The sequence below is a fragment of the Homarus americanus genome, unplaced genomic scaffold, assembly GCF_018991925.1.
Source record: "Homarus americanus isolate GMGI-L3 unplaced genomic scaffold, GMGI_Hamer_2.0 scaffold824, whole genome shotgun sequence".
NCBI classification, from domain to species: domain Eukaryota; kingdom Metazoa; phylum Arthropoda; class Malacostraca; order Decapoda; family Nephropidae; genus Homarus; species Homarus americanus.
Window position 1 is genome coordinate 3,197,524 of NW_024719328.1, and position 13,367 is coordinate 3,210,890.

Genomic DNA, 13,367 nt, shown 5'->3' on the forward strand with positions numbered 1-13,367 from the left:
AAATTTTAGTGGTTTTTCCCCCCAAAATTTCTCAGAGAGGGAAGAGCCAGCGAGTGTAGTGTGAGAAGAGGGGGAGGGAGTTGAGTCCATTATTTGAATGGACATTAACTTGGCGACTGTATTTCTCTATTTCTCTTAAGTATTAATTGTGTGCATGTACCATCATAAAATTAAGATGTTATTTTTACTAGAACATAGGTATTGTGTTGGAAAAAGTGGAGTTTGGGGGTCAGCTGGTCTCTATTTCATTTAATCCCATATGTTCTGTTGTTCACTTAGCGCGGTTTTCACTTAACACGGTACCCTGTGGGTTTTATTGACCGCGTTAAGCGGGGTACTACTGTATATGTTTTAAGTAACGTTATTCAATGTTAATAAATGGAACAATAGAAGTAGCTAACCAGTAATGGCAAAGAAGAAAAAAAGAGATGAATTGGGAACACCAACATATACTTGCACATTTAAGGATACCGCGTCATTTGTCTTTTTAAGAATATGTACAAAAGATTCATTATTGTTTATTATTGAATATGTATTTGATTGAATTAATCTTTATACAGTATATGCGAAATGAACAATAAAATTCATTAATAATACGTAGAATAATAAAACACACAAGAGGATAAGAGACGGCATCGTTGTCAGTGTTTACACCCATAATGTCAGTTATCCACCTGAAACTGAAGAAAATAAGACCCTGGTTGTTGTTGTCGTAAAATTAATGTAAGATAATATGTATGTTTTAATTAATGTTATTTAATGTACAGTAGAAGTAACCTCTGACATTAAAGAAAAAGTGAGACTGATAGTGGAACGCCAATGTATACAGTACGTGCGCACTCAAGGAAACATAGTCATTTATCTTAAGAATATGTACAAAAGATTCATTATTGTTCATTACTGAATATGTATTTGATTGAATTAATGTTTATATATGTGAAATGAACAATGCAATTCATTGATACGTAGAATATTAAAACACACACGAGGAGACAAGACGGCATTGTTTTCGTGAGTGACGATGGTTCTACATAAGAAACTGAAGAAAATAAGACCCTGGTTGTAGCTGTAGTGAACTTAATTTCACAAAATTGAATACCTGTATGTATGTTTTAAGTAATGTTATTTAATGTTAATAAATGGAACACTAGAAGTAGCTAACCTCTAATGGTAAAGAAATAAGGCGAGATGATTGGGAACGCCAACGTATGAACAGTTAGTGCGTACATGTGAAAACATATCGTCATTTCTCTACATATGAATATGAAAGCAACACTTATTTACTGTTCATATATGTTTTAAATAATATTTACGAATGTAAAACAAAAATTCTACTCACCAATAGTGGTAAAGTCGAAAACATAAGGACAGCCAATGATGTTGTGTGAGTTTTTACTCAGATGACGAAGTCATCAGGTTCAACTCTAGCTGAAGCTGTAGCTTTCCATAAAGCTGTTGCTGAAACTTTTAATGAACCTGATGTTGAAGCTGCTTATGATGCTGAATTTGGTGGTGTAGCTGAAGTTGATGGTTTAGGCCCTCGAATAATAAAGCTGTCAAAAGAACCTTGCACAGCTGCTTTCATTTCTCATTATACATCTTTATGTAGAGGTCATTTGCGTTTATTTAAATTTTAATGCTTTGTTCTGTTAATGGATCCATTTCAGAAAATATGTTCATTGCTTGCTCCATATAATATCCACAGACCTCTCACCTTTTTCATATCGTTTTAACACATCTAGTTTCTCGGCTAAGCTTATACACTTTCTATTAGCTTTTGAAACAACACTACCATCACTTGCTCTCTTGCTCATGTTGAATAGGGATGCAAAAATGCTGTAAGAAACCTGAGAAAGTTTTTCTCCTGTTCCTGTTCCAGATGCATGAAAACAAAAGGACCGTCAAGCTCTGACTGTTGTTTACCACTCATTAGCAAGGCAGCTCTTAATATTTTTTATAGTAATTTTTTTTTCTAATACATATTGGGATTTAATTATTATTTACAGTAATACCCTGCTTTACGCGGTTTTTTTTACGCGTTTCTACATTTACGCGGTACCCCGCCAGAACCGGAATGTTCACTTTACGCGGTGCATCTACTCATATACACGGGAACGGCGCGGGCAGGGTGCGCACAAGGTCACCCAGTCATCAAAACATTACCGAGTTCTTCACCTGCCACCCACTACAGCCAGCCTAAGTCAGTGATAGTGAGGACATGGACTTATATGGACTTTCAGGGGTTTGACAAAGAGGCCCTGCAAGCCTCTGTGGTGGATAGTGATACAATTGATACAAGTGACACAGGTGAGGGCCAATAATCTGCCCTCTGCCTCGGAACCAACCCCCCATCCCCGTGTGCCCAGCCATCTTTTCTACTAATGTAAGTGTTAAAAAATCTGATATTATTGATATTTCTCTTAATTATTAATTGTGTGTGCATACCATCATAAAATTAAGAAGTTATTTTTACTACAACATAGGTATTGTGTCTGAAAAAGTGGAGTTTGGGGGTCGGCCCGGTCTCTATTTCAATTAATCCCATATGTTCTGTTGTTCACTTTACGCGTTTCCCGCTTTACGCGGGCCTCCGTGGGTTCAATTGACCGCGTAAAGCGAGGTATTACTGTATATTAAAATTTAATTTAATTTTATTTATATTATATTTTGGTCGTAAATACAAATGAAATAAGGACGTACATTGAATTGGGTCCTAAATTAACTAGGTTCTTAAATATGAAAAGTTGTTGGTCGAACCATTGTTATCTGAGGCTTTACTGTAATAATAATAATAATAATTCCTCCAAAATCAGCTATAACCCATACCCCATTGACCACCAATTCGTATAACTGACGATTACTTTTAGGGTAAATACTCTGCAAGTTTGTTGATACTCCAGAAATCTGAAAATCGGGAGAGGAGCGGCAGAGATGTTTTGAATTTGGCGAGCTGTGGTGTGGTGCAAATTTCTGCCATGAGAGAGCTCTGCACGCTGCCTCTGATTCATTCCTGCCATCTTTGCTCTTGTCGCACTTAATGTGTCTCTAATTTTGTGTTTTTACGTTATTTCCGACCTTGTGTGTTATGCAATCGTGCCTAAATGCCACAGTGATAGTTACTCCTGCGTTGCCCCTCAAAGGGGCATCATGATGTGATGTGATGGGCATAATAAGAGTGGTGATGGACCAACAAAGATTGGTAAAGACTTTAACTTGCCACCCTAGACCATCTCTACCATCCTCAACACAGGTAAATAACTGTGTTAATTTATGCTTCACGTTACTTATTTAAGGCTTATTATGTTTGCTTTATATGTCTGCTTTATTCTCTTGCTTGACAGTGTACAATACAGATATATATCAAGGGTAGATGGGAGTTTTGGGGGGTGGCTGGTCCCTAACACCCTGAATGTGTTATCTTCTTATGGGATTAATTACTTCGATAACTGTTTATTCATTAACCAACGACTTTTCACGTTTCCTGTATGTGTCGGTTATCGGGGTATGCCTATACAGTACAGTACTTAACATATCATAAAATACAATAACATATATTTTATGTACCAAAAATAGCTCCTTCCACACTCAAACTATCCTCAGGGCAACATGACACAGTACAGCCGGACAGTCACCCAGCTGACTCACAGATGTGTGGCTGCTGCTGCACTGTGTGTATGTCGTGACATCACATCAGGAGGTAGCGTGGCCATGCAGTTGTAACTCATCACCTCCGCACACATTCATTTCCCACACATATACATCCACTCTCTTCATATTTCATATTTTTATATTGTTTTATTTATTTGTAAGTCACATCAGAGTATTGTACAGTAATAATTTTCCACACATTTTATAGTTTCATTACATGTAACAATAAATATGGCGGCTAACCTAGTGCGTTGGTGACAGTTATAACTGACTGCCTCCACACACACTCAGTACACACCCATGCTCTTCATTTTCCTTATTTTATACAGGTTGACAACAGATTCTCCAGCTGGGTGACTGCCCGGCTGAACTGTGTCGTGTTGGCCTGAGGATGTTTGAGTGTGGGAGGAGCTATTTTTGGACATAAAATATATGTTATTGTATTTTATGATAAGCTATCTGTCAATTTTATTTTATTGTAGCAATAAATACTGCAGCTCATCCCCCATTGTACGAGGTATTCAAACTTACATTACAAGCTGATTTTAGGGGAATTATTATTATTATTATTATTATTATTATTATTATTATTATTATTATTATTATTATTATTATTATTATTATTATTATTATTCTTACTATTATTATTATTATTATGATTATTATGATTTCATTTTGGTGCCTCTTTTTTTTTTATTAGATGTTTTAATTGCCTGTATGTTGGCCTGGCGAGTTATTGCTAGGCATTAACATACCTAGGTTAAAGCTAAGCGTCGCCTTCTGGGAATGAACAAAAAAGATAAATACTGAGAAACAATATATGTATGTACTGTATGTTGTGTTGTCAAAGTAAGAGAAACAATTGAGACCCTGCAATTGTGTGTAAATGAGGCAGAAAGTCAGATCAGCAACCTGGAACTTGGTCACAATTTTCGTGATGCCATATGGCAGCAGGGTCTACCATTAGACAACACATTATGTTTCCAATATCTTCCCAGGTGGTAGTACCTCCCTGTTTGGTAGCTGCCCACATACCAGATAACTGGGATTCTATTGTACTTTTTATATACCTGTATAGTGATATCCCCGTTAGCCGGAATTGGTGTTGAGTACTTCTGGGAATGAGAGATTTCCGGTTAACCAGACGACTTTCTCAAACCTGGAAAAATCCTAGAAATTTTCCAAGTTCTGAGTGTCTGAACTACTCATATTGTAGACACACAGACACTAGCCCACTACCCCAGAATGTTTCTGGGTGCTGGGGAAAGTTTTCTGAAAGTCTAAACTACCGGAGTCTGTAAAAGCAGTTCTAATTGAGTTAAACTCCATTTCTTCACTAAAATAATCCAGAATAATTTATCTAAAAGTTTGGTTAAATAAATATGTTTAAAAATTTAAAATCTAAAGGATGTGGCCATGATTGAAGCTGTGTTACAGCAAAGACTGATATTTTCCACTCCCATGAAGCCGTGGGGGATTAGTGGTCTCATATTACTGACCTTCTGATGGAATGTCAGGTCACCCATTGTGGGATGGCGGATTAGTGGGTCTCAGGACCTGAAGATGTCTTGAATAAAGACGAAAGCTAAAGTATTTTTAGGAAGATTGTGATAAGCAAGGTTGTGTTCCTTCAACATTATGTTTCATAATATTTTAAAATGTGGAGTGAGAAAGGTGTGGGTGATGGAGTGGGAACATTGTTGCCAAGTGATAAGCTCCTCAACAGCTGATCTTTTAATTGATCTCCACACAGTCACACCTTATGCTTCAGTTAACCACGCATAAATTCATGTCATACCATATGGGGGTGTTAGGGTGTATGGATTTTGATTTTTTATTTTGCCGCTTGCAGCGGCTACTTTATTGTGCACCCCACACTCATCCTGTGAGCGGTAGCGCAAAAGGATTACAGAGTAGGGTTTACAAAGGGTCATAATAATTAACCCCTGTTGTCAGGATATTATGGCACTGAAAGTTACACAGTATTTCATTTACATTATTTGTTTAGTTCTATACATAAAGGGTAACTTATTCACAAATGCGTGAGAACAGGCGTGTGAGGCAGTATGTCTGGCCTCACACTTTGTTATTCACATTTATGTGGGAGGTATTCAAGCACATTGCGTATTTGGTTCTGTACATGAGAATTGATATAGTTACTAAGTGCAAAAAAGTGGATACAATCTTAATATGTCGGCTATCTTGCCATTAGAGATGAAGTGTTGTGCCATTTCACACACAGTGTGCTTGGACCTGTCCCTAAAAGGTTCTATCTTTACACAGTCGAGGACGTAGTGTTCAAGTGTGTGGCCATATGTATGGCCACACACTTTACATTTACTTTTGTTTACATCTGCTTGAGGAACATACTGCCAAAGGTACTTATATCCTAACCTTAATCTAGTGGTTACAACATCTTGTAATCTAGTGATCTTGTTACTTGCTCCATCTCATCATGGTAACCTATGGATCGACTAGTGCCTGTTTGCACTTGTCTACTTGCGTCAAACTCATCAATAAGTTCTTTCCTAATTACAGTTTTAAGGGTTCTTTTTGACAGACCCAAATTGTATTCAACGGTGTCTTTGTTAGACGCGAGTTTGGCGAGGGCATCAACTCTGTCATGTTTTATGAGGCCTATGTGAGAGGGGATCCACAACAGTTTGACCCTGACACCCCGGTCAACAAGGCACGCATATTTGTGTCTGGCTTCAGAGACAAGAGCGTGACAACCTGAGTCGAGGGTACCAAGGGCAAGTAGTGAGGATAGAGAGTCAGTGATGATGAGACTGTCAGTAACAGTGGTTTCAATGAATTTAATAGCTGCTGTGAGTATGGCAACTAATTCAGTTTGTAGAGTGGATGCCCAGTTGTTAATTCTAACTCCTTTCTCAGTAGTCCCATGGTTCATACATTCTAGCAATTTTAAGGAAACAATGTTATCAGGATCACCACGCAGAAGCCTCAGGGCTATCATGAGGTTGACTTCAATTATTCTATCTTTAACACTGGGTATACCTAGTTCTTTCCTCATATTAAGTACTTTAGTGCTCATGGGACATCCTAGGATAATTCTGAGGGCTTTATTTTGCATTTTCTCGAGCTTGTCAACGCCTTTCCCGTCACGAATGACCAGGGCTGGTGCGTGGTAATCTATCAGAGATCTTATATAGCCAGGTACATTGTTTTAACAATTCTAATATTAGCACCATAGTGCGGGCTGTACCCCGCTACACTTCTAAGAGTCTCAGTCTGTCAGTACATTGGCGGGTTAGCTGTTGTATGGCAGGTAGGGTACAAGGGACGGAAACACCAAGATATTTAAAAGAAGAAACATAGTCAATAGTGTTGTTACCTATCTTGAACTTGGCGGGGCCGCGTTTGCGGTTACCAGCTTGTTTGTTGAACACCTTAGTTTTCTCAGTGGAGATAATAAGACCGAGGTGTTCACAGGCTGCGTATACATGGTTCAGGGTGGTTTGCATTTCACGATGAGTTTTAGTATGTATAAGAATATCATCAGCATAGCTGATTGAGATATTGCTGGGGTTGTCTGGTATTAAATTTAATAATGCATTCATAAGAACATTGAACAAAGTGGGGCTAAGTACTCCACCTTGAGGGGTACCAAGTTGCATATCTTTAACTTCACTTTTGTAACCCTGAAACAGTGCAGCAGCCCTTCTGTTGGTTAGGTAACCACTTATCCAGTGTAACAGCCTACCTCCTATATCCATTTTGGCTAGTTCGTACAATATCAGTTGCCTATTGGCAATATCAAATGCAGCTTTTAGGTCAAGAAATGTGGTGTATCTGTGCCTTTCATCACCATGCACAGTTAGGAATGTGGTGATGCAATTATGTACACCTTTACCATGGGTGAAGCCATTTATGTTAGGAGACATGTGTTCTCTGATTCTATATAAGAGTCTGCCAAGAACCATCCTCTCAAAGGTTTTACACAGGCAGCTGGTTAGTGATATGGGACGAAAGGCATCAGGCTGTCCTGGTTTCGGTATTGGTACAACAATACTGCTGGTCCATGATGTGGGTAGTTGGCCCTCGGCATGACTCATATTGTACAATACCAACAATGGATTGCCTGGCACGCGCCTTAGTAGTCTAACGATGTTGTAGGTGACTCCGTCCTCTCCAGGGGAAGTAGACCTACCCCTGGCGAGGGCGGCGTCAAGCTCCCACTCAGTATATGGAACATCACACTCATCGTGCTGTTTGTCCAGCATAAAGCTAATAAGATTACTTCTCTCTACAGACTTCGCATCAAGGAGTCCCCGAGTCCTAGCTGGTAACATGTCATAGCTCGACACATGAGCCCACTTTGTTATTAGCTCATTCGACTTTTGCAGAGGGTTTGGATGGGAGACGTGTCTACTGTTTTTACCTCTGATTATGTTTATGTCTTTCCAGGCTTTGCTGAGGGATGTGTGTTGGTTCAGGCTGTTGACATATGTCTCCCATGCATTTTGTCTGAGTTCGTTTACACGTTCCCTGACAGCAGCAAGGGAAGCTTGATACAATTGTAACATTTGAGGTGTTCTAAATTGTCTGTAACCCTTACCCACCCTCCTGACCCTAGCCCTGAGTTTTTTCAGCTCAGGGTCATTATAGCACTGCTGTTGCCTGTTCCCATTATGCTGACCACGTTTTCTCCTTTTTTTGGTGGAGGCATTGTTGGTGAAGTATGCATAAGTCCTATCTATCAGATCGTCATGGAAACTTTGGTAGTTGTCAGGCTTGTAGTCCTTGTACCAGTCATGGATGAAGTCTATGAACTGGCTTTCATGTTCTTGCTTGACTGTGATTCTACGTCTGTTGAGTTTACCACCAGTGGGGGTGTCATTGGCTACATGTATACTAGCTTGGATTGGGCTGTGGTCAGACATAAGATCAGTGACAACATCAGAGCTATGAGTTGTGTATGATAGATTAAAGCCAATACATTTGTCTAGACCCCCGCCATAGATGTGTGTTGGTTCATTATTACCTATAATTTGAACATCTTCATATGCGCTGAGAAGTGAGATAAGTCTCCTACCATTGGTGTTAGTGGTGGAGTCACCTAATTTCTTGTGTCTAGTATTCAGGTCACCCATCAGGACAGTGGGCTCAGTGTGTAAAAAGTCTGGGAGATCTGTGTACTGAAACTGATCTGAGGGAGCATAGGCGTTTAGCACGTTGAGTGTGGAGTTGCCCAGGTGGATAGTGATCCCATGGTACTGAAGGTTGGTAGTCTTTTTGGATACAAGAGGTACATGCGGGAGTGACTTCTTAACATACATCAAACATGTGTGAGTAGAACTAGGATCATAATACACATAATTGGGCAGACTGGGTGGGGGCTTACCATTAGGTGTGAGACACTCCTGCAGACACACAATATCGATGTCCTCAGTCACAACTTTGTGGTGTAGGTCAGGGTATCGTTTTCTAAGGGATGAGATGTTCCAACTCATCACCTTCACCGCTCTGTATCTTTGTCTGGTATTAACACTGGCCATTATGAAATGTATTTGGAACTTTGTCTGGTATTAACACTGGCCATTATGAAATGTATTTGGAAAGAAGCAAAAGGCACTGTATGATACTGTTCTTTTCTGCGCTGCCTGTCCCTTCGGCAGGCAGTAGGCCAGTTAACCTTTTTGAAACATTTCTGGAGCATGTACGGCTCAACAATCGTTGTATTTCAGTGGCAGACAACAACACACTATGGTTACACTCGACATCACCACCATTTTCTGTTTGTGCTTGTTCATCTTCACTGACCATGTCCACAGAGGCATCAGTAGAACTGTTACCAGTATCACTATTTTCCTCTGCGTGGACACTAGTTCCTGGTGGGTCTTGAGTTTCCACATCTGGTACTGACATCTGAATGTCTTCAGTTTGACTGTAATTTTTTCGTAGCTGCTGCACTGTGTTGGTGGTGTTTTTTTCCTTTAGTGTATCACAGAGGCTCCTTAACATTTCAGTTTGAGCTGTAAACTGAGCTTTGAGTTCTTTAATTTCATTTTTCAAATCATTGATCTCTTCACGTTGTGCGTGTTCATGGAGTGTGTTGGCAGCTACCTGTTGTGTCGGTACGTCTGTGTTGCCCCATGCTGATCTTTCGATGACTGCTGGTGATGATCCTGGAGCTTTGGTGGGGAGGGCGGGCCAGGGGTTGGCCGTAGGGAGTACCCTAGCAGCATTAGTGTTTCTTGAGACCTGCCTGGGTGGCGGGTCTGGGCGCTGAAGGGGTGTAGGAGCTCTAGAACAGTTAGGGTGCCATACAGGAACTCCAACTGTTTTGCAGTTAATACACTTCTGTTGGATGACACCCCTTGAGCAACTGTATCTCTGCAAACCTGTGTTGCATGTTGCCTTGAGCAGAGACCACACCACGGCTTAGTCGAGGGGCATAACCGGGCCACATGGCCCCAGTGCTGACAGTTGTAACACCTCCGGTTAGGGGGCTGATAGAGAGTTACCTTCAGAGTCCGATAGGCACCACGGACTCGAATGGTCTTGGGTGGGTCTTCCGAGCCAACCCAGTCTGCAATGACTGCATTCTTGCCCCTGAGTCGCTTCGTCCTTCTGATGTCGGGATGAGCTTCTAGTAGTGTAGGGGTCTGGTACTGGTCGAGTCCTATGATTAAGATGGTTTTCTTGCTCGATGATTGTTCCATGGTTATTCCCCTTATGCTATTGGTGAGGAGATCCTGTATGACTGCTGGGTCGCTTCTTATCAGAACATGATCTTGTGTACCGACTCTGAACTGAAACTCAGCCTCTGGGTGTTTGTCTTCCTCATCGTTCAGCCAGAGATACTTGTCTTCAGGTGATGTACCTTCAGGGAAGTATAATCTTACTCTCATGGGGGGTTGTGGTTGTATGGGTGGTGTTAGGGTGTATGGGTGGTGTTAGGGTGTATGGGTGGTGTTAGAGTGTATGGGTGGTGTTAGGGTGTATGGGTGGTGTTAGGGTGTATGGGTGGCATTAGGGTGTGTGGGGGGCATTAGGGTGTGTGGGTGGCGTTAGGGTGTGTGGGTGGCGTTAGGGTGTGTGGGTGGCGTTAGGGTGTGTGGGTGGGTGGTGTTAGGGTGTATGGGTGGTGTTAGGGTGTATGGAATTGGTGTTAGATTGTATGGGTGGTGTTAGGGTGTATAAATTGGTGTTAGAGGGTATGGTGGTGTTAGGTGTATGAATTGGTGTTAGGGTGTATAGGTGGCATTAGAATTGTATGGGTGGTGTTAGGGTGTATGGGTGGTGTTAGGGTGTGGGTGGCATTGGTGTGTGGGGGCGTTAGGGTGTGTGGGTGGCGTTGGGGTGTGTGGGTGGCGTTAAGATTGTGTGGGTGGCGTTAAAGGTGTGTGGGTGGCGTTAGGGTGTGGGGCGTTAGGGTGTGTGGTGGCGTTAGGGTGTGTGGGTGGCGTTAGGGTGTGTGTGGGTAGCGTTAGGGTGTGGGTGGCGTTAGGGTGTATAGGTGGCGTTAGTGGTGTGGGTGGCGTTAGGGTGTAGGTGGGCGTTGAATTGTATGGGTGGCGTTAGTGGTGTGTGGGCGTTAAGCGGTGTATGGGTGGCGTTAGGGTGTGTGGGTGGCGTTAGGGTGTGTGGGTGGCGTTAGGGTGTGTGGGGGGCGTTAGGGTGTGTGGGTGTGATGTGGTATTAATTGATAAATAATAAATAAACAATATTGTATCGTCAATGACAGTTGTTTCATTTATAGCAGCGTGCTACAAGTGTTGCTTCTATTCCTCAAACTACTGCCCTGTCATTAACAATACAATATTGTTTATTTACTAATCATTATTTAATACCCCAACACCACATGACACACACACTACTACTTCTTTGCCGTCACTCGGAACCGAGTATGACAATCATCCATCCAGCTATGATACAATGATATGAGTTATTAGGGATGTCACCTTCATTGATGAGTAATGAGGTGACTAGAGAGGCTGATACAGGACCGGCAGAGTTGTTCACAGATGTTGCACATGTGGAGGGCTACATAGAGTGTGGGATGGGCGGTGGCAGTGTCTTTATGGCGTTGGCACTTGTCTGCCTCGGTTTGCAGTCAGGCTAACTCGAAAGTATTGACATCGTCTCGTGTGATGCTCCTCCAAGCGTTACGATCTGGAGTAATCGACTCCCATGTGAGGGGGTCGATTTGACACCTTTTCAGGTTTGTCTTAAGACTATCCCTATACCCTTTCAATTGCCCGCCAGCGTTACGTTTACTTTAAGCCTAAAAACCACAGTCACTCTTACCAGAAGTCAGAGAGGAGTTGATTTATTATGACAGCTGCCAGATAACGGTTACCTAGTGGTATTTATTTATCTGTCATATAGAGGGAGTTTGTCTTTCTCTTATAAAATGTCAATGAATTGACTTAAGAGAATATAATTACCATTGCTGGAATTCTTGTAAGGCAGTAATTAATGAATATAAACATACTATAGTTCACAATAGACAAATATTTTAGTACTGTACTTAATTAGTACTGTACATATGACTAGAATTTTTATCTCTTGTGCAAAATATATGACATTTATATTCAAAATATTCCTGGTCTTACAAGGAATCCAGCAATGTCAATTATATTATCCTAACTTTAATCTGAGTTATTATTTATTACTAAAAATGTAAATTACTATTTTCTCCTAAAGCTTCTCTGGTAGGGAGGGTTGGGACGGACCGACCACCTGGCGCGGCTGGAAGAGGGGGGGAGGCAAGGTGGGGTACTTTGATTGACAGATAGTGTCGTGAAGAATATTTTTTTTTTTATTAACTGAAGATTTTTGTTTTAGCTCATAAAATTCATACAAATTACCCGGCCAAAATATAATTTACATTGCTGGAATTCTTACAGTTTGATGATCATTTTGAATATAAACATCATAGATTTTGCATTAGACATACAAATTTTAGATATAATGTTTACTCTGAGTAAATATGTTATCTTTTGTGCAAAATATATGACATTTATATTCAAAATATTCCTGGTCTTACAAGGAATCCAGCAATGTCAATTATATTATCCTAACTTTAGTTTGAGGTATTATTTATTAAAATCTAGTGGTTTTCCCCCAAAAATTTCTCAGAGAGGGAAGAGCCAGCAGTGTAGTGTGAGAAGAGGGGGAGGGAGTCGAGTCCATTATTTGAATGGACATTAACTTGGCGACTGTATTTCTCTATTTCTCTTAAGTATTAATTGTGTGCATGTACCATCATAAAATAAAGATGTTATTTTTAATAGAACATAGTTGTGTGTCGTCAAAAAGTGGAGTTTGGGGGTCGGGCCAGTCTCTATTGGAATTAATCCCACATGTTCTGTTGTTCACTTAACGCGGTTTTCACTTAACGCGGTACCCTGTGGGTACAACTGTACTGTAATTATATATCGTGATTTAGTATATAGTGAAGATCCTTGGACCCTCTCTTGCTATATATCCCGACCCCACTGTATAAGGTATGAGAAGACATTATGAAGATTTATACTGAAGCTTCCCTAAGGTCTGTCAACTGTATTTTGACAGTTCAGAAAGATGTCTTTCTCGCACCTATGGATAAATCTGTGTTTAGATAGCTTGTGGTCTTGGGACCAAACCCTATTTTTCCCATAAGATAGTTGACTTAATTATCACGGATTTGGTTATCACCTGCCGGCACTTTTTTGGTCCGTAACCCCAAGAATATGGAGGATAGGTGTAAT